A 17,339-nucleotide genomic window follows, 5' to 3' on the forward strand; every position below is an offset into this window, starting at 1 on the left:
CATTGGGTTATTTGTCTTCTTGTTGATTTTTAAGCTTTCTTAAATACACTGGTAAAGGTCCTTTACCTGGAGGAGGAAATGCCAACCTACTCCAGTATTTTTGACTGGAAAATCTCCGTGGACAGAAGAGCCTGGCAGGCTGTATAGTCCATTGGGTTGCCAAGAATTGGACATGACTGAAGCGACTTAACACACACAAAGGTCCTTTGTTGGATGTGTTTTACAGATATTTTCTCCCACTCTGTAGTTTGCCTTTTCACTTTCTGAACAATGTCTTTTGAGAAATGAAAGATTAATTTTTGTGAAGTCGAATTTGTCAGTTTCTTTCTTCTTTTTTTTTTTCGCTGTGTGCTGTGTCTTGTGGGACCTTAGTTCTCTGACTAGGGATTGAACCTGGACTGCCTGCCGTAGAAGTTCAGAGTCCTAACCACTGAACTGCCAGGGAATTCCCTGTCAGGTTTTTTTTTTTTTCTTTTTTCCCTCATTAATGATGTGTCTTTGAACCATTTGAATTTTTACATGTAGTTGGAAGTAGAGTCCTTTTTTTTTTTTTCACTCAGAAAACGTTTATTATCTCATGGTTTCTGTGGGTCATGAATTAGGCTTGTATGGTCAGTTGTGGCTTCACGTTTGTTATGGAGAGTCAGATATTATTTGAGGGATTTAGTTATTCGAAGATGACATTGATGGGGCTGAAAGCTTGAGGAAGCTTCCAAGGGGCTGATTCATAATAGCTGCCCAAATGATGCTGGCAGTTGGTCAAGATACTTCACTTTCTCTCCACATAGGCCTCCCACTAGTGCTGCTTGGGTGTCAGTGTGGTACAGTGGTGAGCTCTCCCCAGACATCAGTCCAGGGAACTAAGGTGGAAGTTGCAATGCCTGTTATATCTTAGCCTTGGAGTCACAGAATATTATTTCCATAGTATTAATCTGCTTTGTGGTATACAATGTAGTTGCTATTTAATAGACTTACCATGCATTTTGTCTGACATATTATTACTCCATGCCATTCAAGTCTTGGAAAGGTATTTTTTGATCCAGTGAAAATTTAGGGCTCATGAAGTTTGAAAGTTGTGTATATGTGCAATGTAAGGGAAGAACCATTTACTTACGGAAAATAACATAATTAGACAACTGATACATTTAGAAGTAAATGGCAAACTAAATGATCCCAATTTTGACTTGTTATTAATCAGCAAAATGTTTGGAGACATTCACTGCCAGGATCTGAAAGTCCTGTACGAAGTATTGGAGGTTCATCATTTTCTAGTCTTAGCAAGAGAGCTGACGTGGGCTCCAACTTTATTTTTGATGCAGCTCTTTTGACAAAGTTTGTTCGTTGCAGGTGTGTCAAAATGGCTGCCTCAGCATATAGGGAACGAGGGGCAGAAGAGATGTGAGAATATTCCTGCGGTAAAAGCAACAAGGCTTATAGCTGAATTGGATGTCAGGGGCAGCAGAAAGAAGAGAAGGGAAGAGAAAGAATCGTAGATTAAATCTAGGTTTCTAGGCTAGGTGACTGGATGATGTTGATGCCAGCAAACAAGATAGGAATACCTGGGAAGAGTGGGTGTGGGCTGGGGGTATGATACATTCAGTTTCAGATAGTGATGGATTTGAGCTCACTGTGGAACATTGAAGTACAGCTATTTTTCAGTGATTAGAAATCGTCTTATATTGTGAGAGAAGTTTTAACAACTGGAGGTAAAGGTTTGAGGGTCATCAGTGTGAAGCAATGATAACTGGCTGAAATTTCTTTGAGAGAACATGTGGGAGGGGTGGGTTAACAGTAGAGTTTTGAGAGATCACTAACATTTAAGAGTTGATGCAGGAAGAGAAAGTCCAACTAAAAGATCTGCAGAAGAAATGATCAGAACAGTAGGAGGAGCACTAAAACAAGGTAGTAATGGATCAAGGAGTGGAGATTCAAAAGGAGAAAATGATGTTGCAGTATTGACAAACAGAGCAAGGAGATTCAGTATAATAAGGAACAAGATTGTTCATTGGATTGGGTAAATCTGAGAGGCTACTGGGTACCTCTGTGGGCCATTTTAATAAAGTTGGAAAAGAAGCCTTCTTACACTGGACTGAGGAATGACTAGAGGTGAGAAAGGGATGTTTTAAATACTTTTCAGACTATTTTTTCAAGAAAGTCAGTGGAGAAGAAGAGGAAAGAGCCTGGACTTTAAAACATTGAGTTGCATGTGGCCACAAAAGGGCATTTTTAGGGTGTAAGAGATTTGAGTTCATCTGTAGTAGGGAAGGGAGAGCTAAAAATAGTTACCCACCTAACACTTTCGCGTGCAGTTTCCTAGCAGGCTTCCTGTGGCTTTATAAATGCTGTTTACTCTGCTTAGAGACTTTTTCTTCTTAAGGCCACCTGAGTAAGTTCTTCAACAAAGACATGTTAACAGTCAAAAGGAAATAGTGATTTTAGTATACAGGCAGTTTCCATATGTAGCAATGTTTAAAAATATTTTCTATGATATTTTTTTATTAGGTTGCTCAGGCAAATTATGTTTAAAATGTATTCAATGCAGGAATGGCTTGAGTGAGAAGCTTGGCAAATCTGCTTATGAAAAAGCAATCATAAATGTCAATAAAATTGTCAAAAAACAGGCAGTGAAGGACTTGAGAAGGTAATCAAATTATATAAAAATATGGAGAAAGCATTTATTCAAGAAAAACCACTGAGCCTTGAGTGAGAACTGTGAATGGTGTTTTAGTACTTGAGGCATCTCCTGTTCTGCTCATTCCCACCACTGGCTTATTATCATGGTGGTTTTGCTAGGATGGGGCGAGCTGTAAAAACTGGTAGCTTTGCTTTCACCTCAGGAGGGGTTTACTCGATATGGAGCAAATGTAGAAAAAGCACATATCTCTGGAACATTATTGGAAACAATAGCAATTTTTTTTTTTTTTAATGGCAAACGAATGTGAAGACATTCTTCCAAAGGAGATTTAAGGAATGACTGGGCCTCATTAGTTCTGCATATCACTGGTGGTCAGGGAGGTTGTGTATACATGCAAGGCTGCACACACACTCAGGCAGATTAGAGAGGGTCCTAGCTATTCACAGATATATGCTGGACATGAGGCCTTGCACATGTACAGTGGTTTTGCTTCTTTTCTGTTCTATGAAAAGAACGTGTTCCAGTAAATGCTGAAGGCTCATCTTCCCTGTAGGCTTCCCCTGTGAGCAAGTGGCAGTTCCTGGGCTCTGGATCTCAGAATCCAGAATCTACCCTCTTTCTGGTGCTATCATTTCTTGGACTGGATTATTGCAGTACCTCCTAACGGGTCTCCTGCATTCCACCCTTGTTCACTCCCCCTTTGTCTGTGGTTCTGCACTAGCCATAGTCGCCCTTTTGAAATTGGTCAGGTTACATTTCTTCTCTTCTAAAAATCCTCCATTGGCTTTTCATTTTGCTTGCCAAAGTTCTTTACCATGGTTTACAAGGCCGTATGTGACTTTGCTTTCTGATCTTAACCTCTCTGACCTCATTCGCTGTCACTTTCTGCCCCACAAATTCCACCCTTGTCCTTTGCTCTCCTTCACAGTTCAGTTCAGTTCAGTTGCTCAGTCGTGTCCGAATCTTTGTGACCCTGTGAACTGCAGCACGCCAGGCCTCCCTGTCCACCACCAACTCCGGGAGCCTACCCAAACTTATGTCCGTTGAGTCAGTGATGCCATCCAGCCATCTCATCCTCTGTCGTCCCCTTCACCTGCCCTCATCTTTTCCAGCATCAGGGTCTTTTCAAATGAGTCAGCTCTTTGCATCAGGTGGCCGAAGTATTGGAGTTTCAGCTTCACCATCAGTCCTTCCAATGAACACCCAGGACTGATCTCTTTTAGGATGGACTGGTTGGATCTCCTTGCAGTCCAAGAGACTCTCAAGAGTCTTCTCCAACACCACAGTTCAAAGGCATCAATTCCTCAGTGCTCAGCTTTCTTTATAATCCAGCTCTCACATCCATACATGACTACTGGAAAAACCATAGTCTTTACTAGATGGACCTTTGTTGACAAAGTAATGTGTCTGCTTTTTAATATACTTTCTAGGTTGGTCATAACTTTCCTTCCAAGGAGTAAGTGTCTTTTCATTTCATGGCTGCAAACACCATCTGCAGTGATTTTGGAGCCCAGAAAAATAAAGTCAGCCACTGTTTCCACTGTTTTCCCCATCTACTTTCCATGAGGTGATGGGACGGGATACCATGAACTTAGTTTTCTGAATGTTGAGCTTTAAGCCAACTTTTTCACTCTCCTCTTTCACTTTCGTCAAGAGGCTCTTTAGTTCTTCACTTTCTGTGTCCTTCACAGACACTGCTATGATCTGCCCCTGGGCTGTTGCACTTGCTGTTGCCCTTGGAAGGACACCTTGTTTCCTGGATTGCCAAATGAGTCTCTCCCTCCTCTTTAATAAGTATCACCTTCTCAGTGAAATTTTTGCCTTCTGAGTAAACAGCATGAATAATAATAAATGAAGGAATAAATAAAAGTAAATATATTTATCACAAAAATTACAGAATAAATTAATATGTTTTCTTTTACATTGTTTCAAGATGATTTCATACTGAGAAAGACTAGAAAAATGGAAATAACATTTCTGAAATTGTATTTGAAAATGTGAAAACATGAATAAAATTTTCAAGTTCTCATTCTTATATATGATTTGAATAAGAATAAGTCATCAGAATTCTATTTTTCCCTAAAATTTTTTACTTCTGTTCTTAACAAGTTTTCACTGTTTGAGATGTCAGCTTGTCTTTTGAAAATCTATTAGCCATCACCCATATTAAAAAAGCTACAGAATCACAGAGTAGGAAGTAATAGTTTCTTTTATAGATGAGACATTTCATACATTTTCAATACACTTTATTATTAGTTCTATAATTGACATTTCTGTCAACGCAGATATCAAAAGTTAGAGCTGGAGGTGGCATAGAAATGTTTTCCTGCTGGGGGGATTTGGATTATTCTTTTATTTAATTATTTTCAGCAATTTGCCTGTCAAAGCAAAAGTGGAAGTTCAAGTCACTAAATTGTCTTACCTTAGCCTGTAATTTAACTAAAAAGGGATGCAGACTTTAAAGGACTAAAATTGCTCTTAATTTCCTGGGACAGATCTAAAGTAAAATGAATTAAAGTATCTTTGCATATTTTTCAAATGCTGTTCAAAAAATGAAGTGTGTTAAAGGGAATTAATTTGAATGCAAGGAATCTTTGCAGAGAGTTAGGTCCATCAATGCAGTTGCCATAGGGATTATTTTTTAACAACCTTGTCACCTTTGTATACTCCTTCATGTTCTGAATTGTTCCTGCTTTTGAAACTTGAGGTACACTTGATACTGCTTAATTTGGTTTTCAAGCTGACTTTCTGTTTGTTGACCTCAGATTTGTATTTAGTTACTTATAACATGGATGGTAAATTATAAGAAGACAATAGATGGCAAATACAGGGTGATTTCCTTTAAGACACATGTCCAAGTAGTTGTAAAAGACCAGATTCACAGTAATATGAGGCAAGCTTCACGCTTACTTGTAAACTTTACTCCGATCTACATTTTTTGTTTTGTATTTAGATTGGTTAAATGCTATCTAGACTAAAAATATTCCCTCGGATCTGAGTGACTGGTAGCTAATACGACTTCTAATTCATTTTGGTTGCAGAGCAAAACCATCTCAAACTCAACTAAAAGTTTATTTTCTTTTAATTTCTTAATTCATAGTCTGATTAAAGATAATCACAGGCAGCTTTTACTGTAGAAATCAGTTTGCAAATGAGATTTCTTTATATTCTAATGAAAATAAAAATGGAGAATATAGAAAAGAAATGAGTTTTTTTTTTTTTAATACAGTGATCGTACTAGGGTTTCCCTGATAGCTCAGTTGGTAAAGAATCCACTTGCAATGCAGGAGACCCTGGTTCACTTCCTGGATCGGGAAGATCTGCTGGAGAAGGGATAGGCTACCCCCTCCAGTATTCTTGGGCTTCCTTTGTGACTCAACTGGTAAAGAATCTGCCCACATTGTGGGAGACCTGTGTTTGATCCCTGGGTTGGGAAGATCACCTGGAAAAGGGAAAGGCTACCCACTCCAGTATTCTGGCCTGGAGCATTCCATGGACTGTATAGTTGGGGACTATACTGGAGAATTCCATGGACTGGTGTCACAAAGTCGGACGTGACTGAGTGACTTTCAGTTTCAATGATCATATTGTACTTATTTGTGGTAGGTGCTGATTGTAAGAAATGCTTCTCAGGTTTTAAGTGTGTGTGTATTACCTGGAGATCTTGTTTAAATGAGGTCTTACTTAAAAATACACTATCAGATTCCATTGCTCCTGGTCATACTACACATATTAATTTGTTTATTCCTCATATCAACCCCATAAGGTCAATACTATTATTATATTCATTTTGTAGATGAGAAAATATGTTTCAACAAAATAATACTGGCATGGTAGATACTATTTATTTTCCACTCAGGTACTTTTTATGTTTATAAAATTGATGTGTATGTGCACTTCTGTGTATATGTGAGAGAGGGAAGAAAGGGCTTCATCATGTTGTCTGATTCTTGAATCTGTTTAAACAAATGAAAGTTATCAAAAAATGCATTTGATAAGGGAAGGTATTTGAGAGAAAGTAGAGTGTATTAGTTAGTTTTATATTGCTCCATAATAAGTTATTTAAAAAATATAGTGTCTTAAAGTAACACCCTTTTATTATCTCACATGGATCACAAGTGTGGCTCTGGATTAGCTAGGTCCTCTGTTCATGGTCTCCTGAGGCTGCGGCTGAGAGTTTTGGCTGGGGCTTCAGTCTTATCTGAAACTTGGGGTTCTCTTCAGAGCTCGCAGAATTCACTTCATTGTTGTTATAGTACTCATAGGGGCTTGGTTCAAGGCCAGCAGGAGAAGGCCCAGGCCCCCCATTTTTTTTTAAAATGATAGTTCTTGGTTTTAATTTTTTTTTTTTTTTTTGTCCACATGGTGCAGCTTGTAGGATCTTACTTCCCTGACCAGGGATTGAACCCGTGCCCTCGGCAGTGAAAAGCATGGAGTCCTAACCACTGGACTGGCAGGGAGGTCCTCTAAACTCTCTTTTAAGAGTTTACCTGATTAGGTTAGGCCCTTCTAGGGTAGCCTGCCTTTGATTAACTTAAAGCCAAAGTGGTTAGGGACTTTATATCTGCAGAATCCTTTCAGCTTTGCCATGTAACGCAACGTTGTCACAGCTATGACATCCATCTTATTCACATGTCCCACTCACACTCAAGGGTAGGGATTATATAAGGTGTTTACACCAGGAAGCAGGAATCTTAGTGGTCATTATAGAACTGGCTGTAACAAAGAGTTATGTACCAGAAATGAAGGAAACTATCCTTTTTCAAGCATCTGTTATATATTGATAACCACCACTTTTGCATACATACTACCTCACTTATTACCATAACCATGCAAGATAATTACTGTTACTTCTATTATTTTACAAGTTTATATCTTACTTCTCCTGTTAGACGAGGTCCTGTTAAGGGTATACATACATGTAGTATTAGGTAAACAAAAAATGATCCAGACAACTTCAAAACAGTATGTGATGAATTTCCAAGTGAATTATAAGAGAATTGATTGCTGTAGGTCTCTGGTGTCTTTTATTGAGCAATTTCCATTACATGTGGCATCCTTGCCATCTCTGCCTTTTGAAACCAGGGTTCAGCTATTAAGTTAAATGTCTTTCTCATGATTGCTGTATTTGTCCCCAGTCAGAAGTGATCTCCTGTTCCCTGACTGCAGAATTCCACTATATTTACGTATCTTTAGTGTCATTTATGGTATTCCATATTAAATTATAGTTCCATGTGTCTTCTCTCCCCCTTGTGACTGTAAATTCCAGTGAGAAGTTCAGATTCTTATTCATCTTAGTGGGTTTGTCAGTTAGTTCCACACAGTGGGTCTCCAGTAAACACTAGTTTTAATTCATTTTCAAATGACCACACCTGGGAAAGTCTGAAAGAGTTAGTGGAAGGAAGGAAGAAGCATAGCATTCTGACATAGGTGAAAGCGGAAAGTACAGACATGAGCAGAATCTTCAGTATGCCCAGGAGACAGCGAGTGTGAGGTCAGAGAGAGATTGAGAGCAGGCCTTCCTTGGAGAAAGTGACTAGAAACATTGAACAGCATAGCCTTTGTATAAAGTAGTGGAGAGTCTTAGAAGGATTTTGAGCTTGGTCATGGCATGAGTGAAGGTTTGAGTTAGGTAGATTAAGCTGGCAGTATATTATGTAAAATGCAGTTAAAAGAATAATGAAGAATCTATGATATATATGTCTAATTCAAGGACATAAAGCCTGAACTAGGATGCTGGTCCTGTAAATAGAAAATGACCAATTTTAGAGAAATAATTGGCAGGGAGATGTGACTGCATCATACCTATCTTTAATTGCCATATTCAAAGGCTCAGTGCGAGTTAGTTCACCCTGGAAGAGAGCATATTTTTATATTAATTAATTTCACCCATTAATTAATGTAAGAAGTATTTGTGTTTTTGTTTAGTTGCCAAGTTGTGTCCAGCTCTGCAACCCCATGGACTGCAGCATGCTAGGCTTCTCTGTGCTTCACTATCTCCTGGAGGATGTTCAGACTCATGTCCATTGAGTCAATGATGCCATCCAACCTTCTGATCCTCTGTTGCCTGCTTCTCCTCCTGCCTTCAGTCTTTCCCAACATCAGGGTCTTTTTCAATGAGTCAGCTCTTTACATCAGATAGCTGAAATATTAGAGCTTCAGCTTCAGCATCAGCCCTTTCAGTGAATGTTCAGGATTGATTTCCTTTAGAATTGACTGGTTTGATCTCCTTGCAGTCCAAGAGACTCTCAAGAGTCTTCTCCAGTTTGAAAGCATTAATTCTTTGGTACTCAGACTTATTTATGGTCCAACTCTCACATCCTTACATGACTACTGGCAAAACCATAGCTTTGACTATACAGGCGTTTGGTGGCAAAGTGATGTTTCTACTTTTTAATACTCTGTCTAGTTTGTCATGGGTTTTCTTCCAAGGAACAAGCATCTTTTAATTTCACATCTGCAGTCACCATTTGCTGATTTTGGAGTCCAAGAAAATAAAATCTGTCACTGTTTCCACTCTGTCCCCATCTATTTGCCATGAAGTGATGGGACTGGATGCCATGATCTTATTTTTTTGAGTGTTGCATTTTAAGCCAGCTTTTTCACTCTCATCAAGAGGCTCTTTAGTTTCTGTTTGCTTTCGGTCTTCGAGTGGTATCATTAGATATTAAATATGCAGAAGTATCATCTGCATATCTGAGGTTGTGGATATTTCTCCCAGAAATCTTGATTCCAACTTGTGAGTCAACCAGCCTGGGATTTCGAATGATGCACTCTGCATATAAGTTAAATAAGCAGGGTGACAATATTCAGCCTTGACATACTGCTTTTCCAGTGTGGAACTAGTCCAGTGTTCCATGTCTGGTTCTAGCTGTTGCTTTTTGACCTGCATTCAGGTTTTTCAGGACACAGGTGAAGTGGTCTGACATTTTGTTCAGTTCTGTCGCTCAGTCATGTCTGACTATCTGTGACTGCATAGACTGCAGCACACCATGCTTCCCTGTCCATCACCAACTCCTGGAGCTTTCTCAAACTCATATCCATTGAGTTGGTGATGCCATCCAGCCATCTCATCCTCTGTCATCCCCTTCTCCTCCTGCCTTCAATATTCCCAGCATCTGAGTCTTCCAATGAGTCCGTTCTTTGCATCAGGTGGCCAAAGTATTGCAGTTTCAACTGCAGTATCAGTCCTTACAATGAATAATCAGAAATAATTTCCTTGAGGATTACTGGTTTGATCTCCTTGCAGTCCAAGGAACTCTCAAGAGTCTTCTCCAACACCACAGTTCAGAAGAATCAGTTCTTCAGCACTCAGCTTTCTTTATAGTCCAACTCTCACATCCATACATGACTACTGGAAAAACCACAGCTTTGACTGGATGGACCTTTGCTGGCAAGTGATATCTCTGCTTTTGAACATACTGTCTAGGTTAGTCGTAGCTTTTTTCCAAGGAGCAAGCATCTTTTAATTTCATGGCTGTAGTCGCCATCTGCAGTGATTTTGGAGCCCAACAAAATAAAGTCTGTCACTGTTTCCATTGTTTCCCCATCGATTTGCCATGAAGTGATGGGACCAGATGCCATGATCTTCGTTTTTTGAATGTTGAGTTTTAAGCCAGCTTTTTCACTCTCCTCTTTCACTTTTGTCAAGAGGCTCCTTAGTTACTCTTCACTTTATGACATAAGGGTGGAGTCATCTGCATATCTGAGGTTATTGATATTTCTCCCAGCAATCTAGATCCCAGCTTGTGCTTCATCCAGCCCAGCATTTAGCATGATGCATTCTGCATATGTTAGATAAGCAGGGTGACAATATACAGCTTTCACATATTCCTTTCCCAGTTTGGAACCAGTCTGTTGTTCCATGTCCAGTTCTAACTGTTGCTTCTTGACCTGCATACACATTTCTCAGGAGACAAGTCAGGTGGTCTGATATTCCCATCTCTTTCAGAATTTTCCACAGTTTTTTGTGATCCACACAGTCAAAGGCTTTGGCATAGTCAATAAAGCAGAAATAGATGTTTTTCTGTAACTCTCTTGCTTTTTCTGTGATCCAACGAATGTTGGCAATTTGATCTCTGGTTCATCTGCGTTTTCTAAAATTCAGCTTGAAACTTGAAGTTCATGGTTCATGTACTGTTGAAGCCTGGCTTGGAGAATTTTGAGCATTACTTTGCTAGAGTGTGAGATGAATGCAATTGTGTGGTAGTTTGAGCATTCTTTGGCATTGCCTTTCTTTGGGATTGCAATGAAAACTGACCTTTTCCAATTCTGTGGCCACTTCTGAATTTTCTAAATTTGCTGGCCTATTGAATGCAGCATTTCTATAGCATCATCTTTTAGGATTTGAAATAGCTCAGCTGGAATTCCATCACCTCCAGTAGCTTTGCTTGTAGTGATACTTCCTAAGGCCCGCTTGACTTCACATTCTAGGATGTCTGGTTCTAGGTGAGTGATCACACCATCATGGTTATCATGAAGGTCTTTTTTTGTATAGTTCTTCTGTTTATTCTTGCCACCTCGTCTTAATATCTTCTGCTTCTGTTAGGTTCATATAATTTCTGTCTGTTATTGTGCCTATCTTTGCATGAAATGTTCCCTTGGTATCTAATTTTCTTGAAGAGATCTTTGGTCTTTCCCATTCTATTATTTTTCTCTATTTCTTTGCATTGATCACTGAGGAAGGCTTTCTTATCTCCTTGCTATTCTTTGGAACCCTCAATTCAGATGCTTGTATCTTTCCTTTTCTCCCTTTCCTTTTGCTCCTCTTCTTTTCTCAGCTGTTTGTAAGGCCTCCTCAGACCATTTCTTTTTCTTGGGGATGGTCTTGATCACGAACCTCTGCCCATAGTTCTTCAGTTACCTTGTCTATCAGATCTAATTCCTTGAATTTATTTGTCACGTCCACTGCATAATTGTAAGGGATTTGATTTAGGTCATACCTGAATGGTCTAGTGGTTTTTCCTACTTTCTTCAATTTAAGTCTGAATTTGGCAATAAGGAGTTGATCTGAGCCACAGTCAGCCCCCAGTCTTGTTTTTGCTGACTGTATGTAGCGTCTCCATTTTTGGCTGCAAAGAAAATAATCAATCTGATTTTGGTATTGACCATCTGGTAATGTCTATGTGTAGAGTCTTCTTTTGTGTGTTGGAAGAGGGTGTTTGCTATGACAAGTGCATTCTCTTGGCAAAACTGTTAGCCTTTGCCCTGCTTCTCTTTGTACTCTTAAGTTCAAACTTGCCTGGTACTCTAGGTACCTCTTGGACTTCCTGCTTTTGCAATCTATTCCCCTATGATGAAAAACACATCTTTTGTATGAGTTTGTGTGTTTGTGTGTGTACCTAGATATTTTAGTAATAAGCTTTGTTCTGAGAGTGACAGAAGTTCCTTTAAGGTTACTTATGTTTTAGGTGGGAATAGGTCGCAAAGAGTCAGACAGGACTGAGCAACTGAACTGAACTGAAACATTTTGAATCATTGCGGGAATTAAGTAATACTATGACACATCACAGTGTGTATTGCATTTACCTAAATATAATCAAGAGTATGATACTCATATAAGATTATTAGAATTGTTTGGGTTTCTGACCTTTTCCTTTACAAATAACTGGTGGTGTGTCAGAGAATACTGAGATCTAACCATGGGATGACTGAGTGTGATTGGGTTCCATATCAACTGAACTCAAGCATTTAATATCCTCCCCTGTGGTTTGTATTTCATTTAGAAATCTAAAATACAAACTTACAGTGTTTGATTCATGAGTAAGATCTGTCAAGGTCTAATCTTATTTTACCTCAATCATACAGTAATCTTTATATTTTAAAATACCTCCAAAGAGTGAAAATCTGTACCATTCAGTATAAGTAAACTGTATTGTCATGTGTCTAAGCTGCGTGTCTTTTTACTCCCTCCCCACAGAAAAAGTTTTTATGCAGTTTTAAACAGTAATTGACCTTTCAGTTAACAAAGAATATGTTTTAATTCACTTCCTGCAATATTATTGTGCCTGGAAAGTTTATTATTCTATCTTTAACTTGTGGGTTTTCACTGGAATCTAGTGTTTCAATGTAAGTGATAAGATTCTTGGAACTGGCAGTTCAAAATCTGATTCTAACATGTTCAATGTGTATGGGAATGATTTTTATTACATTTAAATTATAAAATATATAGTCTTTTATATTACTGTAAGTATACCCTTACTCTTTAATGAAATTAATGCCTTTGGAAAATGTAGTATTTGGCATTTAAAAGATTCTTTCATTTTTAAGATTTTGAAGCAAATAAGAATGAATAGTTACTCTGAAAGGGCGAACTGTAGCCTACTGGCAAATCTGGTCCACAACTTATTTTTTCTTATATGGCTTCTGGGCAAAGAATAGTTCTTATATTTTTAAAGGATTGTAATAACAACTTGCCCCAGTGCCCCCTCCCACCCCCAACCCCCCCAAAAAAGTAAAAGGAAACAGTAACAACATGTGAGAGTTAAAAATACTATTTGGCCCTTTACAGAAAAATTGGCCAATCCAAACAGTCAAAGCATATTTGTGAACAGTTTTAAGTATACTTTATGTAATTTCTGAAACTCTGTGGAATGTTTTGGTATTACTGTAATGTCTTTTGTGTACAAAAGTGGGGCCACAGTATAGTTAATGTTCCTTTTTGTTAGTTACATTTTATTACATAATAAATGCCCTTTTTATTAGTGTTCCAAAATAAACTGTTGTTATAGGACTTTTGCTATATACAGTGTATTATAGTAAAGTTTTAGTGTATTTTTAGTGGAAAGTATCTAAGAAATAAATTATTTTTTTCTTTTTGCATTTTGAAATAACCTAATGGAGAGCGAAACAAATTTCATGATTTAACTTCGTTCTTAATACAAAATATATTTGAGAGGAAATATAAAATGCAAGAAAAAAAAGAAAAGCAATATTGCTAGAGTTAGTGTTTTCATCATATAGGTGTGATGGCAAGCATCTATCCTCTCATTTAGTAACTTAAGTGTGCCCACACAGTTTGTTAATATTCAAGGTACAATTGTACTTGTGGTTGTTTTGGCATGTGTGAAATGTATATTTAATTCAAACTGTGATAAATGGGTAATCTAATAGAAAAAAATACATCTTAAGGTCATAAAAATCTTTTTATATTGATCCAGGGAGGATTGTTCTTCAAGGTTATTACAGTGCAGAATCTCTGATAAGAAAATCAGATTCTTAGACATTTTATTCAAAAGTATATAAATCTATTGCATGAAACTTTTTAAACCTTTTAGAAAATTTAAGATTGTGAATATAGTAAATATGAGTTGTGGATTTTTATATGGTATGTTTTTGTTAATTTTTTTTCTTTTTGTGTTGTGTGCTTTTAGAAAAGTGTTAATTAGATAAATGTTTTATTTTAAAATGCTGTGATTTAGTTATTAAACTTCTATAGGTTTGGTTTTTCTTGGTGTCCCTTTTTTATTCTTTTGGTGTTCTATTTTTATGCTGGTGTCAAATTTGGTTCGTTTAGTACTTTGTAGATACATTGTTAATATTATATGAAACGTTTTTAATGTAAAAATATGCAGTCAAGCATTAAGTGATCATGGTCACTTTTCTTTATTTCTAACTTATTTGGACTGTAGTCCGCCAGGCTCCTCCGTCCATGGAATTCTCCAGGGGAGAATACTGAAGTAGGTAGCCATTTCCTTTTCCAGGGGATCTTTCCAATCCAGACATCAAACCTGGGTGTCCTGCATCGCAGGCAGATTCTTTACCATCTGAGCGACCAGAGAAGCCTCTAACGTATTTAAAATATTTATTTCACAAGTTGAAAATTAATTTTGAATTAACTAGTATTCCCAGAGAAACTTATCCTTAGTGAAGTGCAGTCGCTCAGTCGTGTCCGACTCTTTGCGACCCCATGAACTGTAGGCTCCTCCATCCATGGAATTTTCTAGGCAAGAGTACTGGAGTGGGTTGCCATTTGCTTCTCCAGGGGATCTTCCCAACCCAGGGATCGAACCCGGATCTCCCACATTGTGGGCAGACGGTTTACTGTCTGAGCCACCAGGGAATCCCAAGAATTAGAGCATCTCTCCAGGGGGTCTTCCCGACCCAGGGATCGAATGCAGGTCTCCCGCACTGCGGGCAGACACTTTACCCTCTGAGCCACTAGTGCCATTTTCATGTCAGTCAGATGAGCATGCAACTGTCCTTTATCATTTTTTAACTTCAGTGTGATAAAGGCATTTTTCCCAACCCCCTGTAAATTCTGCTGAATGCCAACTAATGTGTTACTTCATTGCCTGCTTTCATGTCTCAAACTTCTTGAAAGGTGAATGTTAAAACTAATTTATAATGCTTAGAGAGATTGTCTAAATGCTACTTTTGCAATTTCCCTGTCAACACTTTCTACAAATATTATAGAATAGGATGAGAATGCAGACGAAAAAGTATTAGAAAATAAGAAGGAGATTGAGTTCTATAAAATCTGATTATGCAAATTGCTCGATATAGCACCAAGGCTAGTGCTGTATCAAGTTTGGATGAAAATTTGAGCACTTACTCATGTTTCTTATCATATTATTCAGAGTTCATGTTACATAGAAAGATGTTTTTCTTTGAAATCGCAGAAGTTTAACTGAAATGGGATTCTCCGCCTTTATTAAGACTTCCTTTTCATACTTAATTCATAGAATAATTGAGAACTGAGGGAAAATCTTTGATATCTAAAATTTTAAATTAATACAGAATTTCTATCTTGTTTCTTTTTCAGGGTATGTAATTATCTCATGACCTGAAGATTTTTTGTTTTAATAAAATAAATCTCACGTATTTATGTGCACAGCAATCATATACTAAATAGAGTTTATGCTGGTACTCTTTTAAAAATTGGAAGCCCTAATTTGTTCCTATAAATGTCATTGTTGATAGTAGGGCTGACTTTTATAGAGTGGATAAATGAACTTTGTACTTGAAGGGTCAGTTCAGTTCAGTTGCTCAGTCGTGTCCGACTCTTTGCGACCCCATGAATCACAGCACGCCAGACCTCCCTGTCCATCACCAACTCCTGGAGTTCACTCAGACTCACGTCCATCGAGTCCGTGATGCCATCCAGCCATCTCATCCTCAGTCGTCCCCTTCTTCTCCTGCCCCCAATCCCTCCAGGCATCAGAGTCTTTTCCAGTGAGTCAACTCTTTGCATGAGGTGGCTAAAGTACTGGAGTTTCAGCTTTAGCATCATTCCTTCCAAAGAAATCCCAGGGCTGATCTCCTTCAGAATGGACTGGTTGGATCTCCTTGCAGTCCAAGGGACTCTGAAGAGTCTTCTCCAACACCACAGTTCGAAAGCATCAATTCTTCGGCGCTCAGCCTTCTTCACAGTCCAACTCTCACATCCATACATGACTACTGGGTCAGTGCAACTGGCTAAATTCACCACAGTTTTTGTAGAAATCTGACTTTATCTTTCTAGTAACATTTTTGGTGTAATTATATTTTCCAAAGTGGTTCAGGCAAGCATGTGTTTGAAAAGGTTGTTTTGATTCAGCATACTAAGGGAGATAAGAGTATTTATTCCTGGTGGCTTCAGCTTAATATGATACCAATAACATTTTAAATGATAGTGTGATAAAGAGAGGAGATCGGTTAGAAACAGGCTAGAATTCTTAAAATAATTACTGTTGTTGACAAATGATGAATCAAATGTAATAGAAAAACCCCCAAGTGAATTTGAGATAAACTTATAATAGCATGTTCTATTTTCCCTTGCAAATATTATTGATATGTTTGTCATTTCAATTTAACCATGCACATGAATCAACTAAAATGGGTTTTGACTGAGATAATCATTTACTTAATCAAATATTTAAGACATTTAAACCAATTAACAGTGTGACTGAAAAATTTTCTGTGTAAAGCTAATCATTGATTTATGATTTGGGAAGATAATCATCTTTGTATTACTTAAAAAACAAACACAAAAATGCACGAAATTTTCTTTCATATTTAAAAATTTTAAATAAATGTAAAACGGACTTCTATTGCCCACCAATACTAATTCTCAAGAGAAATCATTTAAGGAGTTTATGTATTCATTTCCAAAAGGAACATTGTATATATCATGTTTGGCAACTCTATTTTCTCATTAAACGATCTCTTATGAACACTTTATTAAACCGTTTTTCACTATTTAAAGTTCCATAGTATTTTGTGGCATGGGTATAGCATAACTTACTTTTCCATTTCTCTTTTGAAGGTGCTAAAAGCAATTACCGTTTTTATTTTTTGCTATTACAGCTGTTATAAAGAATAGTCTTCTTTGTATATATACTCTGAAGCACAATCTGGTTTTTGATAGGTGATGCTAAATTGTTTTCTAGAAAGACTGCAAATGTTTTCCCCTTCCAATAGTGTATCTGAGCACCCTTCACCTCTTCCCTTAACCAACGGGAGATATTATCAGTCTTAAAATATTTACCATTCTTACTGGCATCTCATTTTGTTTACATTTCCCTGATTATAAATGAAGTTGAGCATGTCTTATATGCTTGTTAGGCTAATAGATTTGAATTTTGTTAGCACCTATGTGATTGTTAAATCTAATATAAACTGCTTTTCCTGTCAGATTTAGTATTTCTTGATACCTATAGTCAAATTCTAAAAATCTTGTTTGGTTTATGTGCCTGCATATTTGTCTAAAGGGAAATGGGAAAGA

The 17,339-nt window shown here is 37.6% G+C and overlaps 1 protein-coding gene across 6 annotated transcripts in view; it reads left to right on the top strand.

The window, feature by feature from the left end:
* RABGAP1L (RAB GTPase activating protein 1 like) overlaps window positions 1-17,339 on the top strand; it is a 726,983-nt gene that overhangs the window by 172,477 nt on the left and 537,167 nt on the right. The window lies entirely within an intron of this gene.

This window comes from Ovis canadensis, chromosome 12 (genome assembly GCF_042477335.2).
Source record: "Ovis canadensis isolate MfBH-ARS-UI-01 breed Bighorn chromosome 12, ARS-UI_OviCan_v2, whole genome shotgun sequence".
Taxonomy (NCBI): domain Eukaryota; kingdom Metazoa; phylum Chordata; class Mammalia; order Artiodactyla; family Bovidae; genus Ovis; species Ovis canadensis.